Raw genomic sequence first — 12,430 nt, 5'->3', positions numbered from 1 at the left:
CTTAATTTATAAACATATTTTTCTATTGGTTTGGACTACTATGATAACTGTTCACCAGCAATGGCCTCATAAATCTCCCTTGCATGTACCAATGAAGAGCCCTACAGTGGCCTTCCTAAAACACAAATCATACAATAAAAACTTCTCTTTAATATTCTTTGGTAGCATCTCATTACAGGAAGGTAGAATCTGAACAGATGCTGTACCGACTGCTGACCCTCCTCTCTGCCCCTTGCTCACTCTTCCCAGCATCAAACATACGTACAGGTGATAAAACATACAGATTGCTCACAGATTAAATCTCATCAAAGGCACTTTGCCCTCTAAATAAATTATTCCAAATATAAGTACAGATATTTTATTAGTCTTTGACATTTATCTTTTAATGTGAAACAATAATGATTTATGGAAAGTGTAGATTAAACAGTACTTCATGTAAAACTAAAAATATGCATCATGCATGAAGAATATTATTCAGACAACTACTTACCAAGATGTTATTTTTAAGTTGTATGCTTACTACTCAGTGATTTATTTTTGGGAAAATCATACCGGTTTTATTTTGGAAAATGGTTTTTGTCAAGCACATTATCTGTCGTTATTTGGAATCTTTAACAGAGTTCTTAGGCTAAATTGAATGAAGATTCTAGTTCTGGGTGAACTATGTTCTCTCCTTTGTGAAAATAAATAGTTCATCGGCTGTACATTTTGCCCTTATTCCACCCCGCTTCTGAGACTGTGTGCAGAGGCAGAAGTGTAGTTCTGCACGCACTGGAAGAAAGTCGGTAACCCAATCCTCCCTCAGCCATCCCTAGAATGGAGAGATGCCAGGGCTACAACAATCCTTTTACCAAGGTGTACGGCTTCACCGGTCCATGTCAAGCCCCTCTCGCACACTTCTAACGTATTAACGTATGACTTCGGGAGGTAAATCTATCCCTAGAAGAAACTTCCTTTCAATGGATACTTGTGATCAAGGTGAATAAGAAAACTTTGACCACACACGTCACTAGCAATGTCTGGTTTGACTTTCATCTGAACAAAGACATTGCTTCAGCCTACATAGAAGAAAATGTAAGACCAATGTTTACCAGTGTACACTATACTTACGGGTGATTGATTATTTTGACAAGGAGTCTAGAAACACTGAGCTTTTAAAAATGTTAACGATGCTAAGAACACAGACCTATAAATAGCACCATCTCTATTTCCAGTTGCTGCCTGATTGAGGCTTCCTGAGGTTAAAGAGAGAAGCTTCCCCTCTTTTCTACCTGCTCATTTCATCAACCTAAGAAGAGGTACAGTCTCCTCACATGCTTTCCACATAATCAACTCTGCTCTCTAATTAAGATCCATTATCCATGCTTTGTTATTTTTCCCCAACGTACTCTCTTAACCATTGCTATGGACATTTTATGCTTTCTTTCTACCTAATTCTGTAATAGAACTCATTAGCGTGACACCACCCTCCTAGTAACACGTTTTAAATGCCACAGAAACTGAATTAAACTGAACACAGCTAAACTCTTTACAGATTTATAGAGTTCAGCATTCATTTTGGTGAATACACTGCAAAAAAGTAAAACACAAGTTTTACCACCCTTATGCTTTTCCAGCCAGTTCATTCTTCATTCTCTGTTGCAAGACACATAGTAGTTTTGGTTACTGATATCTATGTGAAGAGTACAGACCAGCAATGTTCTCTTCCACTGTGATTGAGGTAGTATATGTACCTGCATCTAGCTTACAGCCCCTCTTGTAATGGAGGTACACTTGAGTATTTCATATGGAAATGCAAATAAAACTCAGGACTAAGATTTCCTTGGAAAACTTGACTTAATTTGAATTTTGAAAGATGAGATAAAGAAGCAAACTTCATTGTAGCACAGGATTCACTGGCCAGAGGGATACATGATGAATGGAATTTTTCAAAGTATGGAGACGGACATGAGAATATAGAAAAGGGCACAGTGTGTTTCGCTTATGGATTTTAATATATTTGAAAACTGGAGGACCTTGGGAGAATGGGAAGGAAGGGTGGATTTATCAAAACTTTACATGAAAGGAATACGAGAAGGAGATTTTTGATGAGGAAAGGTAAGAATAGCAAGAGGGAACCTGGTAGCAGTAGTCATGAGATAAAGGGTTGGAGTTGAGAGATGAGAAGGACGTGGATCTGGCTTTCTGTTTTCTAATGTCATAGGAAGTTCTTCATGAGATAGCCTTTGTGAAGTCTTCAGTAATCCACTGTTGTTCCTCATGATTGTCTCTTCTCTGTTTATGGGAATAAATTTTGTGAGATGCCACCCAGGAATATTAGGATTTAGCATATTTAAATCACCCTGCATAGTCTCTATAGAACCATAAGTGTTAAAATAATTCAGCATAGCTGAACTAACCAACTAAGTAGGCAAAGCACTATATTATGAGATTTGTGGCATAAGTAACAAAATCACAGGCCAGGGTAGGATGTGAGGTTTGTGTTTATGATTCCTAAAATATAAGAAAGTGAAACAAGCAACATGGAAAACAAGTGCTATATGGGTGAAACATGACAAAGAAGAAAATCAAAGACAGTAAATTATCTCAAGGCAAGGGAGCAATCTTGTTCTAACATCACTTAAAAAGTGAAGGAAATGCCTAGACATGAAAAAGCAAATGGGTGTTGTATGATCACAAAAAGAAAGAATACGCAGGGTAGAAAAGGAGTACTTACATCAAGATTAATTGATTGCATATAGAGTTGTGTTAGGAAATGCAGAGACTTAATGGAGTTACCTTCTTTGGGATGACATTTAATGTAATAGATCTGATGATCTTCAACTACTGTTTCCATCACAAGACTGATACAAAGTTTCAAGTGTCTAACAAAGGCCTAGAAATCCTACCTCAATCCAACAGTGCACTAGTGAGGTCAAGTTTAAACTTCACAGAAGTCCATGGAGGGCTGGCCTTGAAGCTCTGTGGTAAGTGCTTACCTAGTGTGAGTGAGGCCCCTGGTTGACCCACAGCACCACAAAATAAGTATGGAGAAGTGACAATCTAAGACACTAGGGGAGGAGGGAAAGAAGAGAGTGGTAGAGAGAGAATAAGATTGAAACACATCATGTCTATGCAGGAACAGCACACAGCCAAATGCACTGAAATCTGCTGAATACTGGGTGGAGGGAAGGGTGAGGATGTTTAAGAGAGGGGTGTGACTGATTAAAGTACAATACATTTACAGATAAAATACCAAGGCAAAACCACCGAACAATGAGCAGACTCTTAAACAATGGAGGGCAGGAGTGTAGACCAGGTCACGTTATGGGGAGGGCACGAGTGAGTGGGGGAGGGGAAATGAAGAGGGTAAAGGAGGTGAACATGGAGGATGTGTTTTGTGCATGTGTGTGAATATGGAACAGTGACACCTGTTGAAGCCACTTTAAGAAGGGATGGGGGAAGAGGGAGAATAATGCAGACATATACAGAAATGTTTCAATGAAACTCCGCTAACAAATATTGTATACTAATAAAAATGCAGAAATTAGGCCATCAAGTAGCTTTTGGTGGGGGATGAGAAGAAAGTACTAGCTACAGCTACTTTTATGTCTGTCCTTCCTCCTCTGCCAGTAAGTGAGATATGTGACTATCCTAAAGTCCACAGCTCCATTATGTCGATTTTGTGTTATGCGGTTTCTAACACCTATGCTCTCTGGAAACACCTATTCCTCTTTAGGAGATGCACAGCCCTCCAAGGTCATGGAGAAGACTACGTTCCTCTGTCTCCAGCTGTTGAGGTTACTGCGCAAAACTAAAACACAGAGACAAGGGTGATTTTTATCATTTCCCTGCCTAAGGGTATCTATGCCCAAGGGAGGAAGAAATTAGGCTTGCCACTGTGTTTTTTATATATGTCACTTAAATTCTTCTCAAAAAATGCATTGAGGAGCCAATTTCTTTGCAGCTCATTCATGTTTAAATACTCTTCTATTTACCTCATATTTCATTTAAGGTGAAGATGAATAGCTAAAAGAAATTCACGTCAGCATGGCTTTGATGCTAATTAGTATCGTCACATTTCCTTCTCTTCTTTCTTTTAGCTAAATTGATCAGAGGTGTGAGGTACATACCAAGTCAGTCATACACGATAATATTGCTTGCTTTTGAACAACAGTTCAGCTGTAAAAAAGAACATATTGTTAATGGGCTTTGCCAATACTGTTCTCAGATGTCATTAGGTTTACATGGGTAATGGTAGCATGGATAATGGTGGAGTTTATTTGGAATAAAATAGCAAATCAAGGGCACATCATTATTTCTCCACATCCATGTTTCTAACTTAATTTTTTTTCTTTACCATAACAACAAATTGACAATGCATTAATTTAAATGTTCAATTTAAAACCAGCCTTGGAGTTAATGCATTTAAATTGGTAAAAGGAAAGATAACAGCAGGCTAAAAGCTTTGTGTAAATTGAACTGCTATCAACCCAATTTAAATAATTTTGGTTCTACCATGATCCGCCTTCCATGTACCGGAATAAGACTTACACACTTTGACTGCTGCAGGTTTGAATACTTTGATGCCAAAGTGAAAGAAGGCGTGGTGAAATTCCCAGGGTTTCCATAGTTTACTAGTCCCTGAAAGAAAAACAAACTGATATTCTTTTTCAAACGGAGATCTATGTCATACTTTAAAAGTTTCAGATCATTATATTTGAAGACATTTCAGATATATTAAATTATACTATGACAATCAATTTATAAAAATGCATAATGCACCAATAGTTACAGGAGTAATTAAATTTAATGCAAGAAAAAAGTCTCATTTTATATATATATATATATATATATATATATATATATGACTCAAGTAGAACACATATTGTGGAAATGCTATAGTTTTAAATATGTGTATATATATATATATATATATATTTAATCCAGAGTGAATATGAGGAAAATCAGTTCATAAAATTGACTTGATCTGAAATTGCTTCTCTCATATTTTGACTCAAGCTCATATTGAACAAGAATTCTAAAACTCAAAGTCTACTACACCACTGTTAATTAATTAACAGTTAATTTTGCTCATCTGGTCCTGAGAAATTCATCTTTTTAAAACTAATACTAAATAAAGAGTCAAACTATTTTAGAACTACATGATAGAGATTTAAATTAGAGTTTTACAGATCATATATCATTAAGAATCTTGGCTATCTGCTTCTTAATCACCACTGTTTATACCCTGTAAAGTATTAGCATGTTTTTCTCTTTCTCTTACTTCCTTTCTTACTGTTTTAATGAAATAATCTATTATTGAACATACCCCCTTCAAACACATGACTTTATTTCCCCCCTCTTTATCAAAATGTAATGTCAGGAAAGGAATAAATATCTTTCGTTTCTATAGAATATTACATTCTAGTTTTGATTCTGAAATATTTTTCTTAACTTTAAAAATATTCCAATTAAGGAGGAGATCTGATTAATAGTAAAGCAAAGCAAGTATTTGAGAGCCCTGACAAGAAATAAGCAACAGGTGAATTAAGGATGAAGTCCAGAGATCACAAAGCCTCCAGACTTACAGAGACCTTGCTTCCTCTCTCCTTTCCCTCTCTATTGTACTCTGGACAAGAACAACACCTGGGAGTGCTGAGACCCCAAAAAGAGACTTTAGACTTTGGCTTGAAGAATAAGAGTGGAAGCCCTGATTGTCAGCAGACTTCAGTCTCCTCATCCTTGGTTTTCTTTGCTTGGTTCTCTCACACCATAGCTACAAAGCAATTTTGTGAAAAAGGTCACAATGCCACTGGTATCCTAGATTATTCAAATTTCCTCTTCTTGTAAGGATACCAATCAGATATTCCTGATAAAAACCTATGCTAACAACCTTTTAAGGGTTATTCAGTCATCATGTTAAAGTCCCCATCATCAAATGCAGTCACAGTCTCAGGTCTGCAGTTAGGGCTCCAGTGTATGAATTTTCTTGGAACATATCCTAGCCAATAACAACCTTAAATTATCAAATCTAATATAAATAGATCACATAAATGGTCCCATATATATCAAATGGATTGAATTTATAATTAAAGTTCTCCTGAACAAACACGTTTCAATGTCCAGATCGTTGTATGATGAATTTTATTAAATATATAAAGAATAAATAAAAATAATTTGACACAATATCTTTTAGAAAATAGAAATGGGGGACTACTTCATCACTGAAATTGTAAGGTGAGCATCAACCTAATATGAAAACAAGAAAATACTGCAAAGAAAGAGAAAAATGCAGAGAGGTCATGCTGTTCAGCACAGATGCAAAAATCCCGACAAAATTCAGCACATCAAATTTAAAAATATAATGCAAATAATATGCCACCACCAAATTTGTTTTTCAAAAACACTGTAAGTCTAATCAATATTAGAATAAAGTAAATGGAATCCACCATAAACACTCATTCTTGGTAAAATACCTCAGCAAAACAGAAAACTGGAGAAGTTATGAAAGCTGAAAACAGACATCTAATGATCAGCAGGAAGCACTAACATCATACTTGATGATGAGAGAGGTTAAATGTTTTCTCCTTAAGATCTACCATGCGGCAAGGACAGCCAAACTTTGTATTGATACTCAACATCGCAACAGAAATCATAGGAAAGAAATGAGGTAAGAAGGAAACAATGAAAGGCAATTGCAAAGGAAGAAATAAACGTCTACCTAATTGTAGACAAGACTGTCTGCTGAGAAAACCTCACAATTTACAGCTAATTTCTAGAATTAATCAGTAATCTTAGAATTGTTTCAGGATATAAAGTCATCCCACCAAAAAGTCACATTTCTATATGTTAACAATGAACAGTTGAAAATAAAATGTAGAAAATGGAAGTGATACTCTAAAAGTAGTTAAAAAATGGAAAATGGAGATATGGAGATAATGGGGTAGGATCTATATGCCCAGAGCTACAATACACTGTTGGTGAAAATGAAAGAAGATTTATACCATTTGAGAGACACATTCCTTTAACGGATCAGAAATCTCAAAATATTAACTAAGAGCCAGGTACTGGTGACGCACACCTGTAATCCTAGCTACCTGGGAGGCTGAGATCTTGAAGATCACAGTTCAAGGCTAGCCCAAGGAAACAGTTCTTGAGACCACATCTCAACAACAACAACAAAAATGGGTACAGTGGTGCATGCCTGTTATCTCAGCTATGATGATAACCTTAAAATAGGAAGAAAATAGTCCAGGCCAGCCTGGGCAAAAAGCAAAACTCTGTCTCCAAATAACCGAGCTAAAAGGGGTACAGGTGTGGCTCAAGCATCAGAACATCTGCCTAGCAAGTGAGAAGCCAATTGGGGTTCAAACTCCAGTGCTGCCAGTGCCCCAATATACACACACACACGTCAATTCTCCTACAATGTGACCTATAGAACTGACAGACATCTAGCAGGGATTTTTTTAGATAGGCAAACTGATTCTAAAATTCATAAAAGAAAGCAATGACATGAAAATATCTCAAATGACTTTGGAAAAGGCATACATTCAAAGGGATTACACTATTTTGTTTTACAAGTTCCTACTAAGCTGGATTAATTAATTGTGATATTAGCAAAAGTCTACGCACATACATTCATCACTTGAACATAATAGAACACCCAGAAATAGACCAAAACAAAGATGTTAGATCCTTTATTTACAAATTTGCAAAAGTAATTCAATAAAGTATAATCTTTTAAATTAGGACCACTAGACAACCTTAAACGAATTAACGAATCATGTATCAAATCAATATTAGCCAGTATATTGTTATACAAATATTAACTAAAATGACTTATGTCTAAATAAAAACCATAAGATGATAAACAGTTTAAAATGGAACATTCAGGGCATAAGGTTAGGCAAAATGTTCTTAAGCACAATCCCTAAAGTGTAATTTATTAAATGATAATTAGAAAAATTAGAGTCCATTAAAATTAAGAACACAGGTTCTTTGAAAGATACTAATCAAAGAATGAATAGATAAGCCACAACAAAGGATAAAAATGAGCGAATCACTTAGGCAACAAATTACTTTTATACTGACTGTATAAAGAGCCCTGAAACCTCAGCTCTAAGAAATCAAGCAAAATAATAAAAGCAGATACAGTTATTTGACACTTCATCAAAGTAGACACTTCACCAAAGCATTTAAGCAACACATGGAAAGATGTGAAATATCCTCAGTCATTAAACAAATGTGAATTGAAACTATTAAGAGATATCTCTGTATGATTATTAGAATGTATAAATGTAAAATACTAGTGAGGCAAAGAGGTGGCAAGCATATGAAGCAGTTGAAACCTTAAAATTTTCTTCTGCAAGTTTGCAATGCTTCATTCACTTTAGACAACAGTTTTAGTTTCTAATAAGGTCAACCACGTATTAGGATGTGTTCCAATAAACTAGCTCATAAGAATTTACCCTCTAAAAACATAAATTTATGTTCACAATAAAACTTATAACCAAATGTTCTAGCTAAATCCCCCAAATTGGAAATGGCTGAATTATCTTCAACAGGTGGATGACTAAACGCATGACACCTACTTGCATCAGAACCCTACTTGGAAAGGAACATGCTGTTGATATACAACTTGAAATAATGCCAAAGGTTGTATACTGAGTAAAAGCAGTCAATCCCCCATGGAGATATGCCATCGGCAGGACATTTGTGCAAAGACAAATGGCTAGTGGTGGATCACAAATTAGAGGATGCCAGGCAAAGGGTAGAGAAATGTGTTCCTAAAGCATCAGCAAGGGGACTTGAGGGTGATAGCTCCATTCCAACTGTGTTAATGATTAAATTAATGTATATGTATATCAAAATGTCCTGTGCCAAACTCTCAAGCAATATTGGTTTAATTGTATATTAATCAAAAGTATTTCAAAAAGACAGAAAAATATGAGGAAAACATGAACTCAAGGAATAATGCCAAAACAGTAAAACATAATGACTTTTGTATGTTAAATAAATGAAATTTTCTACATCAAAATGTTCCACACCTATCCTCCAGTAAAATTTAGACAAGTGTGAATTGTTCAAAAGAGTGTGACATCAGATACAAAAGGTCTCCTGTTTCTGAATTGGTTGCAATAATACAGCCAGGGTTGCTGTAGGTTCTTGACTTGACACCAATGCCCAGTGGAATTTGAGGAGGAAAATGAAAGACTAACCTGAGTGCAAGTGATTACCAAAGAAAAGAACCAGGGATGCCTTGATTTACTTCAAATATAAGTCACACCATAATTTTTAAATTTATTTTTGATAGGATTTCTGAGCTTGATCAGGTAAGTGAAATAAACAACCATCAACTTATCCTTCATTAGCAAAAGTCACTGTCATATCTACAAATCATGACACGTTCATGGATTTCTAGAATCTGTCTCATCATCACATTCTCAACAGAAAATGTAAAGCCAAGTAAGCACTAAGACCAAAGAATTTGGAAAGCTACCAGTATGATTTTAGAACCAATAGTAATAACCAACTCAGAGGATTGTAGTCAGAAGTAAACATAAGATGTGATGGGTGCAATGCCATGCATTTAACATATTTTATAGTTGTGTTGGTCTGAATTTTGTATTATGTTCTACAAAATTCATATGTCAAAATCCTAATCTCCAAACTGATGGCTTGCAGAAGAGTCATAAGAACTAAGCACTCCTGAACGGGATTAATGCCCTCATTAAAAAAATAAAACTAAGTAAATAAATAAAGTCATTTTCCCATTCCACTCTGTGAGAACACAGAAAGAAGGTGCAATGTATGAACCAAGAAATGATACTCACCAGCCTCCTGAAGTGTGAGAAATACATTTCTGCTTTTCATAAGCTGTGCAGTTAAGGTATTTTGTTATAGCAGCCCAAGTGGACTAAGACAATTTTGAAAAGATTAACAAATGCTAATTGTTTTATTGAATGTTACAGTTTACAGATATTCTCAACACTTTGTCTAATGTTTGTTAAGTTCTTTGGGTTATACTTTATTACTGAAATAAAGTAAAGCTTATTTCTAATGTGTGTTAGCCCATTTTTATTCTATAACACAATACCATAAGCTGGGAAAATTATAAGGAAAGAGGCTTATTGTATATTTTGGTTCACATTTCTATTTCAAGGTCAACAGATTGACAGAATCCTGGTAATGCAAGATATCACAGGGCAAGAGATAGGGAGCATTTGTGTGTGTCCTCCTCTCTCTCTTTCATTACAGAACCACCAGTACCCATGGCCACACCTCTAAGTTGGATTAAGTTTCTATCTTCTAAATACCTCCCCAACAGGGGTTAAATTTCAAAATATGATTCCTTTGGAGACATACTCAAATTATATTTCAAAATAGAACCATGTGTGATATATGTGATATATGTGTGTGTAGACATACATATGTATATATAATGATATGTATATATGTATATGAGTATATATGTATGTATATATAATGACAATTAAAAGAAGCAGGCATATTTTAGCTAAATGAGGTTAGAGTTTTATATGGAACAGGATGTCAAAGCTATTGTTGGATATTATTATAGAAGCTGAACCTGACAAAAGATTAAGTCATATAATTACTGATTGACTCATGTTTATGTCATCTTTAAACTAATGCTGACTGTGAAAGAGACTGACCACACAAGTGCAGTGGAGCAAGGATAAATACACTGGTCTTCATACCCATTTATTATTTCAATGAATACCACTAACTGTTGTATTGTCTACTAATCTTACTTGAAATATCATGGAAATGGTCTCAAAGTCTTAAATAAAAGGAAATATTCAATGTAAGTTACTTAATAAAACTTGTAACTGAAAAATTACCACAATATAAAACTATTACCATTTGTTATATATTTTTGGAAACTGATAAAATATAATAACACTATCACCATACTTATTCAGAAATTCTGCATTGCCTTTGAAGTTTTATAATCTACTCAGGAAATAAAAGATGTGAGATCATGAATCCAAATAATTAAATAATATGACTTCTCAGAATTCAGGTAAGTAGTCTTAATCACACATTTATAAGAATTCCTAAATAAGATAACTAATAGGTCAAAATATGACCAACACCTACACCATGTGGTAATAACTTGTTCTATTATCAAAATGGATATCAAGAATCAAGAGTAGGATGACACAGGAGGACATTGAAATTAGTAATTTATTTAGAGTGTGTGTTCCTGATTTTCTCACCTGCATCAGTGAAAATTCATTTTGTTTTGTCTGAGGTAAAGTTTTACTATTTAGTCCAGGCTGCCCAGGAAGGACGTGAAGTCCTGCTTAGCTTCCTGACTCATATGATTACAGGCTTGTGCCCCTGTGCCTGGCTCATTGGGTAATTTTTGTCTCTTCCAACATTTTAAGTCTTCCTAAATATTTTATTCAGAAGAGAAACTTTTACAATCTATAGGATCCTTATATTCAGCTCTTAATTTGAGTTTTGAAGAACAGAACCAACATTGGTCACTTTGGCAGTAGTCTATATTAAGGTCACTGACTCCTTAAAAAAATGGGCTGTGTGTCCAGGAATTAGTTATTGTCCATACTTACTCAGTTAGGGTTTGAGATGAACTGTCACCATGCCCAACCCCAGACTTCAGAGTTTGCAATAGCCCATGGCCATAAACGTGCCTGCCACAGTGTCAGGCCCAGCTAACAAAGTAAGAAGCAATGGCAATGCACACACCCCACGGAGTTTGTAGCCAGACATTTCAGTCAGATTCCATCACTAAAATGAAGTAACTGAGGTAATTAAGGAGATAAAGGTAATTTTGACTCACGTTTTGGAGTTTTCAGCCCAAGACCTAGGGAACCCATGGTTTTGTCCCTCTGGACCTGGGTGATAATGGTAGGGATTTGTGGTGGAGCAAACTGCTCAGGTCAGGTCCAGAAAGTCAAGGTCAAGAAGGAAGGTGATGCTCCCACACTTCTCTGGAAAGGCAGATACCAGTGATTCCCTCACAGAGAGTCCATCACCTTCCACGGTGGCACCCGGAGACCAAGCCTTTACACATGGATGTTTTGGTGCATTCAATATCTACATGTACCACCTGATCAGAAGAGGAAAACAAGTATCAATAAAGAAGAAGAGTACTAAATTGAAATTCTTGGACAAGAAAATGAATACAGGGGAGTTCTGGGGATTAAACCCAGTGTCCTGTGATTACTACAATGAATTCTTTTTAAATACAAGAATGCAAAAACAAAACTTGGTCAGACAGTGGGTTTAGAGAGAACTTAAATGATCTGGTATCTCTAGACTTATGAATTTTTCAGCAGATTTCTAGGTGAAGGCATCCTGGGTAGGACAGTGAGGATTATTCTGCCCCAGCAGACCCTAGCGTGGGAAGGAAGAAGAAATAAAGGGACACTTCTGTGACGAAAGGTTGTGCAATAAACAG

The sequence above is a fragment of the Castor canadensis genome, chromosome 2, assembly GCF_047511655.1.
Source record: "Castor canadensis chromosome 2, mCasCan1.hap1v2, whole genome shotgun sequence".
Lineage (NCBI taxonomy): Eukaryota > Metazoa > Chordata > Mammalia > Rodentia > Castoridae > Castor > Castor canadensis.
The sequence above is the reverse complement of the archived record's forward strand: the minus strand, read 5'-3'. Positions refer to the sequence as shown.